This window comes from Rhodamnia argentea, chromosome 6 (genome assembly GCF_020921035.1).
Source record: "Rhodamnia argentea isolate NSW1041297 chromosome 6, ASM2092103v1, whole genome shotgun sequence".
Classification (NCBI taxonomy): Eukaryota; Viridiplantae; Streptophyta; class Magnoliopsida; order Myrtales; family Myrtaceae; genus Rhodamnia; species Rhodamnia argentea.
This window is the reverse complement of record NC_063155.1, coordinates 14,648,455-14,657,540: the sequence shown is the minus strand read 5'-3', so window position 1 is coordinate 14,657,540 and position 9,086 is coordinate 14,648,455.

Sequence of the window (9,086 nt, the reverse complement as noted above, 5' to 3'; positions counted from 1 at the left end):
TTAGTCGGCTACAACATATGTTTTAACATAACAACTTAGTCGGCTACAACATATGTTTTAACATCATAGGGACGATGACATAAAAGGATAGGTTTCAAAAGACAACCTACCTATCTTACTACATAATCAAAGGACATCACATAGACAGGTGACGACTACTACTAAACATCATACTCATCACTCTCGTTTTCGTCATTCTCATCTTTCGGCTTGTACAGGGAATGAGCAAGTGAATCTTCGGTATCCATCATATCCTCATCTTCAGAATCAGATTCGGAGATCTCGACAACCTCTATCTCCTCCTCTTCCTCTTCTATAGTCGGAGACTTAGGTGGGGTATTCTTCGACTCAGTGCGCGGGGTACCACCTTCACCCTCGACAAGTCTAGGGTAACACCAAGTCGGGATCTCATCCCTAGGAACTTGATCGGGTTTTAGAGGACCAAAAGTCTCACCGTCTTGACGAACATACCATGACTCAAAAAGATGGGGTGTCCAACTATCCTTTCCCTCATCGACCCAAACCGTACTCCCCCTACCTAATATATATTATACCTTACCCTACAGGAAACTCCTCAATGGACGTGTCAATATCCTTGGGGATACCAAAACGCTTAGGCAACATTCTTCAAGGTTTAGGATTTGAAAAAGTAAACCCACGACGGGATGAGATATAAATCTCAGCAAGTCGAACCTAAACCTAACCTAGGCCATTAGTACCTCCAAACAATTTTTTTTTAAAAACGAAGTCCACAAAGAAGTCAACAAGTCCAGTATAAAATAAGATAGAAACCAATTAAATCTCAAGGCATTGGCATAACAAGAAATCACAAATTCATTCAAACTTAACAATCATACTAAGCTTGTATTCTGGCAATTTTAACTTTTCTCCATTCAATAACTCATAGATCTAGCTTGATCCGGGCCTCGAACAATTAATGAACACGGCCCAACTAATCGCGGTCTTAATGAACACGACCCGATTTAGCCTCGAACAATTAAACGAACACGACATACATATAGCCTCGGACGAATTAATTGAACACGGCTTCCAACGAGAACCATAACCGAAATATATATAGGACAAACATGCCCTTGTCGTAACACTTCACAACTTCAAAGCTAATAAGCAATCAAGGTTATCTAACTTTTAACCATCTCAAGCCACGATTAATCGATCCGAGTACAACTTTTGCATTCGATTAGGACATCTATTAGACCATTCAAAACAATGAATTCAATTCACCAATCCTAAGCATTCATTCGACCATCAAGGCCCTCAATTGAACGAAAACTTAGTTCATCATAGCCTAATATCTCACATGGCGCACCATCCTCATTTCATCACCACTTTGGACTAACATAAGTCAAGCACAAAAGTATGGTCTTCGAGTTAAGGGCAATCAAGCAAACACAACTTTACCAAAGACAGATTTGGGTTTCACAAGTTTTGTGCCAAAACAGCCCGTAAAATAACATCAATCAAGCCATAACATGATCTCTTAGTAGCCTAACCTCCTAAGAAGGGTTTAGGAGCAACTTACCATAAGGTTGGACGAAAGAAAACCATGAAACAAGTGGTGCAAGCCTTTCCCTTAATTTGATCATCGATGGTGCAAGGAGCGGCAGCGATTTTCTAGCAAGTTTCACCCATAATCAACCATGAAAATCCATTATAGTCCAATCTCAAGCTCATACACAAGTTGTTGAACATCTTAACTAGGCCTAGGAGGAGTCTTACAGAAGATTGGAGCCAAAACAAGCCCCCAAAAGCTTAAGTCGTTCTCGAGTTTAAATTGGTCAGCAGTGACCTTTGTTGCTTAAAAAGGCTTTACAGAACAAATGGCTGGGCGGATTTGGACCCACAAGTACTCGTTGGAAAGCCAAGATGATAAGCTTTCCAATGGTATGTACCTGGCCAGAATCTAATAACGGACGGCGGAGTTAAGGGCAAAACAACGGGACTAGTTCCGGGTTATCCGCCGAGAGAGAGAGAGAATAAGCGAGTGAGAGAGATGGAGAGGGAGAGCTGGTTGACCGAAGAAGATGAAGTGGAGAGAGAGAGAGAGAAAGAGAGATGTCATTCCATAAAGATCTTCCAAGATCAAGGCAAAAAAGTGGGATCTTGGGGACAAGAGTACAAGTTTAGGAAGCTAGAAAAAGCTAGTTTGTCAAGTTAAAAAGAGACCCCTACTCCAAATCTCTCCCTTGTCTCATTTTAAATAATTGAAGACAACAAAAGACAATATTACCTCTCCAAAATTCTGTCAACTAGGGGTTAGGGAGTCCTAATCGCACTTTATTCTAATCCCAAGCGATTAAGTGCTAAACGAGCAAAATTAAGGAAATGCTAATTTCTAATCATAATATTATAATCTTAGGAACACTTAGGAAACTTAACAACCTATTAGATCACGACGAAGTGACGTCCAAACTCAACTGTTGGAATTCTCGAATCCCAATTCCTAATTTCAAATTCCAATTCACGTCCGAATTCTGTCGATCTTGATTCTAGTTTATCTCAAACTAACGGGCGGCTTATTAGACATTACGCGTATCGAACTCGTGATTCTGACCACATTTAGAATTATTCAAGCCGCGGCGGCTTTGGTTGTCATATAATTGCAAGGGCTTATCACTAGTTCCGATTGTCGCGATCATCAGAAATCGATTTAGGAAAGGTTCACAAATCATCCTTTGGTTAATGGAATCACCCATGATCCAATCGTATAATGCTAGCAACGCATTCCACCATCGCTTTTAGATTGGCCTTTAATGGCCCAAGATAATCCCTCAACAATCGTTATGGTCAAAGCGCCATTTCTTATTCGAGTTTCTAGGTCTATGTATCGGTTTCCTTGTCAACCTTTTCCCTTCGATTAGTTAACCCATGAGTGATCAATTCAAGGCGAGATACAACTGAAATACATCGTTGGACATTCATTCGTTTATAAGTCTCAAATTGAGTCGGAATTCAGAATGTCACAGATACTTCAAGAGATTTATTCCTCAAAGATGACACTCTTTGGCTTTGATTCTAAACCTTCATCTTCGGAGTTGTCTTCTCCTACTTTTGATGTAGGTACTTCTAGTGATACCACTTCGGCAACTCCTCACATGTTTACCGTATCCATAAGTTCTCTACCCTTGGTCATTCCTTCTTCTCTCATTTGTTGTTCCACCTGTGTAAGTCAACCTTATGTTTAGCTTCATGATTTCCATTATTTTTGTTTCTTTTCATGTGCCTCATATATATAAAGAGGCTGGTACTAAAATCTCATACTTGGAATTTGATTAATTTCCCAAGTGGAAAGTCCGTTATATGTTGTAAATTGGTGTATAAGATCAAAACAAAAACATATGATACTCTTGAACTCTTCAAAGCTCGATTAGTAGTAAAAGGCTTTACTTAGGAGTGTGGAATTGACTATGATGGGAAATTTGCCCTAGTTGCATATTTTACTTCCGTTCGAAGTCTTGTTGTTATCAATGGATAGTATTCCAAATGGATGTTAAAAATGTATTCCTCAATGGAAATGTCATTGAAGAAGTTCATATAGAACCTCCTCCTAGATACACTCATCCTTCTAACAAAATGTGTCAATCACGTCAAGCATTTATGGATTGAAATAAGTTCCTCGTGCATGGTATCCAAATTTAGCTCCACCATGGAACGTATGGTCTTTACGTCCAACCCCTATGCCCCGCCCTCTTTGTTCAACTAATATCTTCAGGGTACATATGGATACTTTTGTGTGTGGACAACACGTTTATTATTGGTGAGTTTATATTGGTATTACAAAACTTCGATAATATATCAATCAACAGTTTGAAAGGAAAGATCTAGAACGACTTAAACCATTTTCTAAGCTTAGATTGCTTCAGATTCCTTCGGCTATCAACTTTCTCAAGTGAAACATGTGATCAATTCTCTTTCTCGACCAGGGCTCATTGATAACAATATGGTAGCAAACTCTTATTGGGACTAGTGCCAAATTTGATGAGAAAGATGAGACTCTTCTTAGAAATTCTACACTCTATAAGCAACTGGTTATCTGTCTTATATATTTCATTGTTATTTGTCTTGACATTGCTTATGTTGTCACATTATCAATTAGTTCATGATTGCGTCACATACAACACGCTTTATTACTACTTTTCGAATCTTCATTACTTATCGTATTTCATGGTCATCACTTTTCTGCTCACTGTCCGTATAGCTTATTGTTTTGTTCTGATGCTACTTGGGCTAGTAACCCTCTCGATTATCACTCCAATATAATCTAGGGGTGTACAAAGGAACCAGGAACCACCCTAAACTGCTCAAAATCGAACCAGACGGGCTCAAAACTAGTGTTTCCTAAGGGAGCCGGTCCGGTTCCACTTGTGGAACTATCAACCCCCCACCTGGACCGGATCGATAGTATGTAATAAATTATTATTTTATAATTTAAAAAATTTAAAAAATCTAAAATGCCTAATTTGAAACTCGTTCATCTCGTCTCAAACTCTCATCTCAATCTTTACTCTCTCTCTCTCTCTCTCTCTCTCTCTCTCTCTCTCTCTCTCTTAGACTCTCAATGTCTCACTTTCACCTCGATCTCTCTATATCCATCTCCGTCTCTTGATTCACAACTTGGACTCCCATCGACTCATGGCCTCAATTCCCATCGGCTCACGGCATCAACTCTACACTCCTATCAACTCAAGGCTGCGCCTCCAGTAGTTCTTTGCCTCCCTCTCTTGCTCTCGGTCGCGTCCATTTGCTTGGTGGAACCGGTTTCATGGACCCACCGGGAAACCAAAACGGACAGGCTGTCCGTTCTCGGGTGGACCCATGAAACCAACGAGCGGTTCCCGATTTTAATTTTTTGGAACAGGCCCTTAGTGGGCGGTTCCCGATTTTAGGGTGAAAACCGCTCATCCAAACCGTGCTCACCCCTAAATTACATGCTATTGCTTCCTTCCAGGTAACTCACTTATTTCATACCATAGCAAGAAACAAACCTTTGTGCTTGATTTAGTACGGAAGTAAAGTATTGTGCTCTTATTGACACGGCATCAACATTACTATGGTTGCGATGGTTATTAGAAGACCTTCGTCCGTCATAATGAGAGAGTAGTAATTTATTACGAAGTGTTGTTCAAATAGCAGATTATGATGTTTTCCATGAGCTCACCAAGCATATTGAAATAGATCATCATTTCACATGACATCACGTGCTTCATCACACTTTTCATCTTATCTCCACTTCATTGGTTAATGAGACTAGCGATGTCGCCATTGAGGCACCTCCACTTAAACGTTTTCAAGATTTTTTCTCCAAACTACACTTGACTTATCCTACACCACCTTGAGTTTGAGGGCATGCTAAAAATACATTTACGAGTATCCGTATATCTCCATTGATTTCGTAGGTCTCTCAGAATTGTGCATTATCTTCCTTTAATTACACATACCCTAGATTGATCATGATCGATCTCAATAGACATCGCCATTTTATTATATCATTTAGCCATCCTATAAAATTTATAAATAAGCTTACGTACTCCTCGGTATTTACTAAGGGCCTGTTTGGATAAGCATTTTTAAGGGACTTTGGGGCTCTAAAGTCCTTTGCCCAAATGCAAATAACGTTTGGTTTGTTTTTTGCTCAACTTTGAGAAAATACAATTGCATTTCCAAAGGCTCCTAAGGGCCTTTGGCCTAAAGTAGCTCTGAAGGTACTTTGGAAAGTTGCATTTCTAGAATGCAACTAATTTTTTTTTTCTTTTAACTTTATCACCTCCACCTACCACCACCTATCTCCGGCCACTGCCGCCCCCCGTCTCCCATCAACCGCCACCGGTGCCCGTCGCCGCCCACCACCGCTCGTCGATCGCCGCTTGCCACCCGCCACCCATCGACCGATGTTCGCCACCCGTCGCTCACCTCCATCGCTACTCGCAGCTTACCACCACCGACCGTCGACCGTTGCCAGTCGACCGCCGCCTGTCACCCGTCGCTCACCACCGCTTGCTACCACTCTTCGTAGCCCGTCGACCGTCGACCGCCGCTAGTCAACCGCCACTAGTCGCTCACCACCGCCGCCTGCCGCCACCCATCAACCGCCACTCACCTCTCACCATCGTCACCTGTTATTGCCCGTCGACCGCCACTCGCCGCTCACCACCACCACCCATCACCACCCGTTGACCGTCGCCCGTCGCCACCTGTCGACCGCCGCCGTCGCCGCCCATCAACCGCTGCCTACAGCCTCCCGTCAAACGTCGCTCGCCGTCGCCCATCGATCGCCAACCGTCGTTGCCCGCCGCCGCCCGTCGGCAATTGACAAATGCGGGTAGTTTAAAAGTTTTTTTTTAAATAGTAAAAATTCCTTTTTTTCAAAAAGTAAAAATACTTTACAAAATATATTTTTCAACAAACAGTAATTACGTCAAAGTTGCTTTCTAACGTGTTTTTAAAATACACTTTACCAAATACTACTTACATTTTGAAAATCCCCTTTAGCCCAAAGATATTTGTATTTTCTTAAAGATATTTCTTCAAAGCTGAACCAAACATGGGGGCCAGGCAAAGATATTCGTTCATTCTTCAATGGGGGCCAGGCAACTTATTCATGGTATGCTCTTTTTCCTGGATTGGCTAAGAGTAATGATTGCCTCTTCCCCAAATTGGACAAGAAATGAATACAATAATGCGAGCCATGATGTACGTAATAAATATAATTGTGGCGAGAGGAACCCACCGCATTCATATACATAGATGACAATCAAAATCATATTATCACGGTGATAATAGAGCGACAGACTTGTAGTACTCCTCGGGGACCGCAGCTAGCTATTGAGGATGCCCTACAAAGAGAGAGCGACATTTAGGTGACCATTAAATATAGCACATGCACGAAACCCTCAAATAGAGACAATGAACCCCAAGTTAGATCCACATCAACTTTGCCCTTAACCAGTGATAATAATTAACCAAGAGAAAGGGAAGCGATTGAGTAAATTTGTGCAGCAGTTACGACGGTCCGATCCATCGATCAATCTGGTAGCTCGTGATCACATAAAATTATACGTATTCCTAACCCGTCAACATTATATGTGACCTATACTTTGGGACAAGTTACGATTCCGGTGTTTCGTCTCACTTTAATTGCCAGAAACGGTCCGAAGAGTTAACTCACCCAAAAGATTAGGCAGCACCGGATTGGACATGCTGTGTATTCGATTTGATATTTCATCATTCAGTCTGATGTTTTTCACTTTTGGACATATTGCAATTCCGGTGTCGCGTCTCACTTAATTGCGGTAAAAAAAGCGAAGGCTGGAACACGCAGCAACTCCCCGAAATGGTTAGGTAACGCCGGATGTGACGTTGTTCATTCGGTTTGATGTTTTTCGCGACTTGCGGAATCTCACAGACATGCAGAATGTTGCATGTATCTGGTATACATTCTTCCACGTTAGTTAGGAGTCTCTATAAGCGATCGCCATTGCTTTGTTCAAAACACATTAGACCCCGTTCCAACCGTCATACGCTCGAACCCGTCCCGACCCCCGGCGACGGCCACACCTTGTTCACAGCATGGCCCCAACCCCAACTCTGCCCATGAATCGCGGAAAACATCAAATCTCAATAACAAATCGAATATACAACACGTCACGTATCATCTAACAATAATAAAATTTATGTTTTGTCCAAAGTCAGCATTACGTGATGTGCTAACTAGAAAAAAAAAAAAACCCATTTATTTTAATCCAAGATATAAGCTAGGAAGCACGGATACATTTTGAGGGCCTCCATGTCATGTTGGACTTATGTCGGACATCAACACTTGATCAACATATGTCGGACATCTAACACATGGTCAACGTTCCGGACATGCCGGCGATATGCGAATCTAGCATCCCGACACGCACGGGATCAATTTTAAATATTTTCACTAAATTATGGGTCAAAATGTAAATATATCAATGATATATATATTGACACACACACACATACATACTTAAGTCATATACATATCCACCCCAAAATTAATATACTCAGCTAGGCAAAAAAAAAAAAAATCTAATCATGAATCCTTAACGGAAGAAACAGAAGAAGAAGAAGAAGAAGAAGAAGAAACTCATTACTGATATTTTGTATGCACATAATAATTTTTCATGTATATATATAAAAATATGCATTTAATATATAACGTATCGAAAATTTCTATTTTTGAGAAATGACGTGTTAGCATATCGTGTCGTGTCGTGTCGTGTCACCCTTTCCGCATATGGTGTCAATGCTACTTAGGATATAAGTTCAGATGTCCAATTCTTTCTCCAACTCTGGCGACGATTTTATGGGGCATTAACACCGGTGATGACGGTCTATCTTCTTTTCACTTCGACAACTTTTTGGGCTTTAAAGCTTACACGTCCTCCCCATGCACGTAGCTTTACCTGAAGCCACAAGGCACAACCACTGGCAAATCTCCTTCGCACCGAAAGTTCATGTCGGCCGATAAACATCGACCGATTCATTAATTTCAAGCTTTATTAAATTCAACACCTCCCTACATTTCCATATAATTTTTTTTTTTTACAAATTAGCTTAGGAAAACAAATTGTTAGAAAAATTATCAAGTTTAATGGCTTATCGGATTTTTATATTTTCATTTTTGTCCCTTACCATTACATTTATGGCCTAACATCGAAAACCCTAAATTTTTAAAAACAGATGAGTGGTTATAATTTCAAAGTTACTCCAAGTAGTTAGTAAAACCCCTACCTTTTAGCTATATACCACACGACGTGTACACGTATACGCATACATATACCTTGTAGTATATGTATATGTACGTATTGGCTCGTATCTTGTATATATTGCCAGATCTGTAATGGGTCCAAGGAACTAATGTCATCAGTCTAGCAACGTTACATTGAATAATTTGCTGATCTAAGAAAATATTCAATCGTCCAACTTCGACATTAAATTAATCCATCTCACGTATAAAGCAAAAGGCAAAGCCAAAATTTCTAGGTTGGGATCTCTAAATTTGAATTTACAAGGTAAATTTTAGCCTTTTAAGAGGAAAA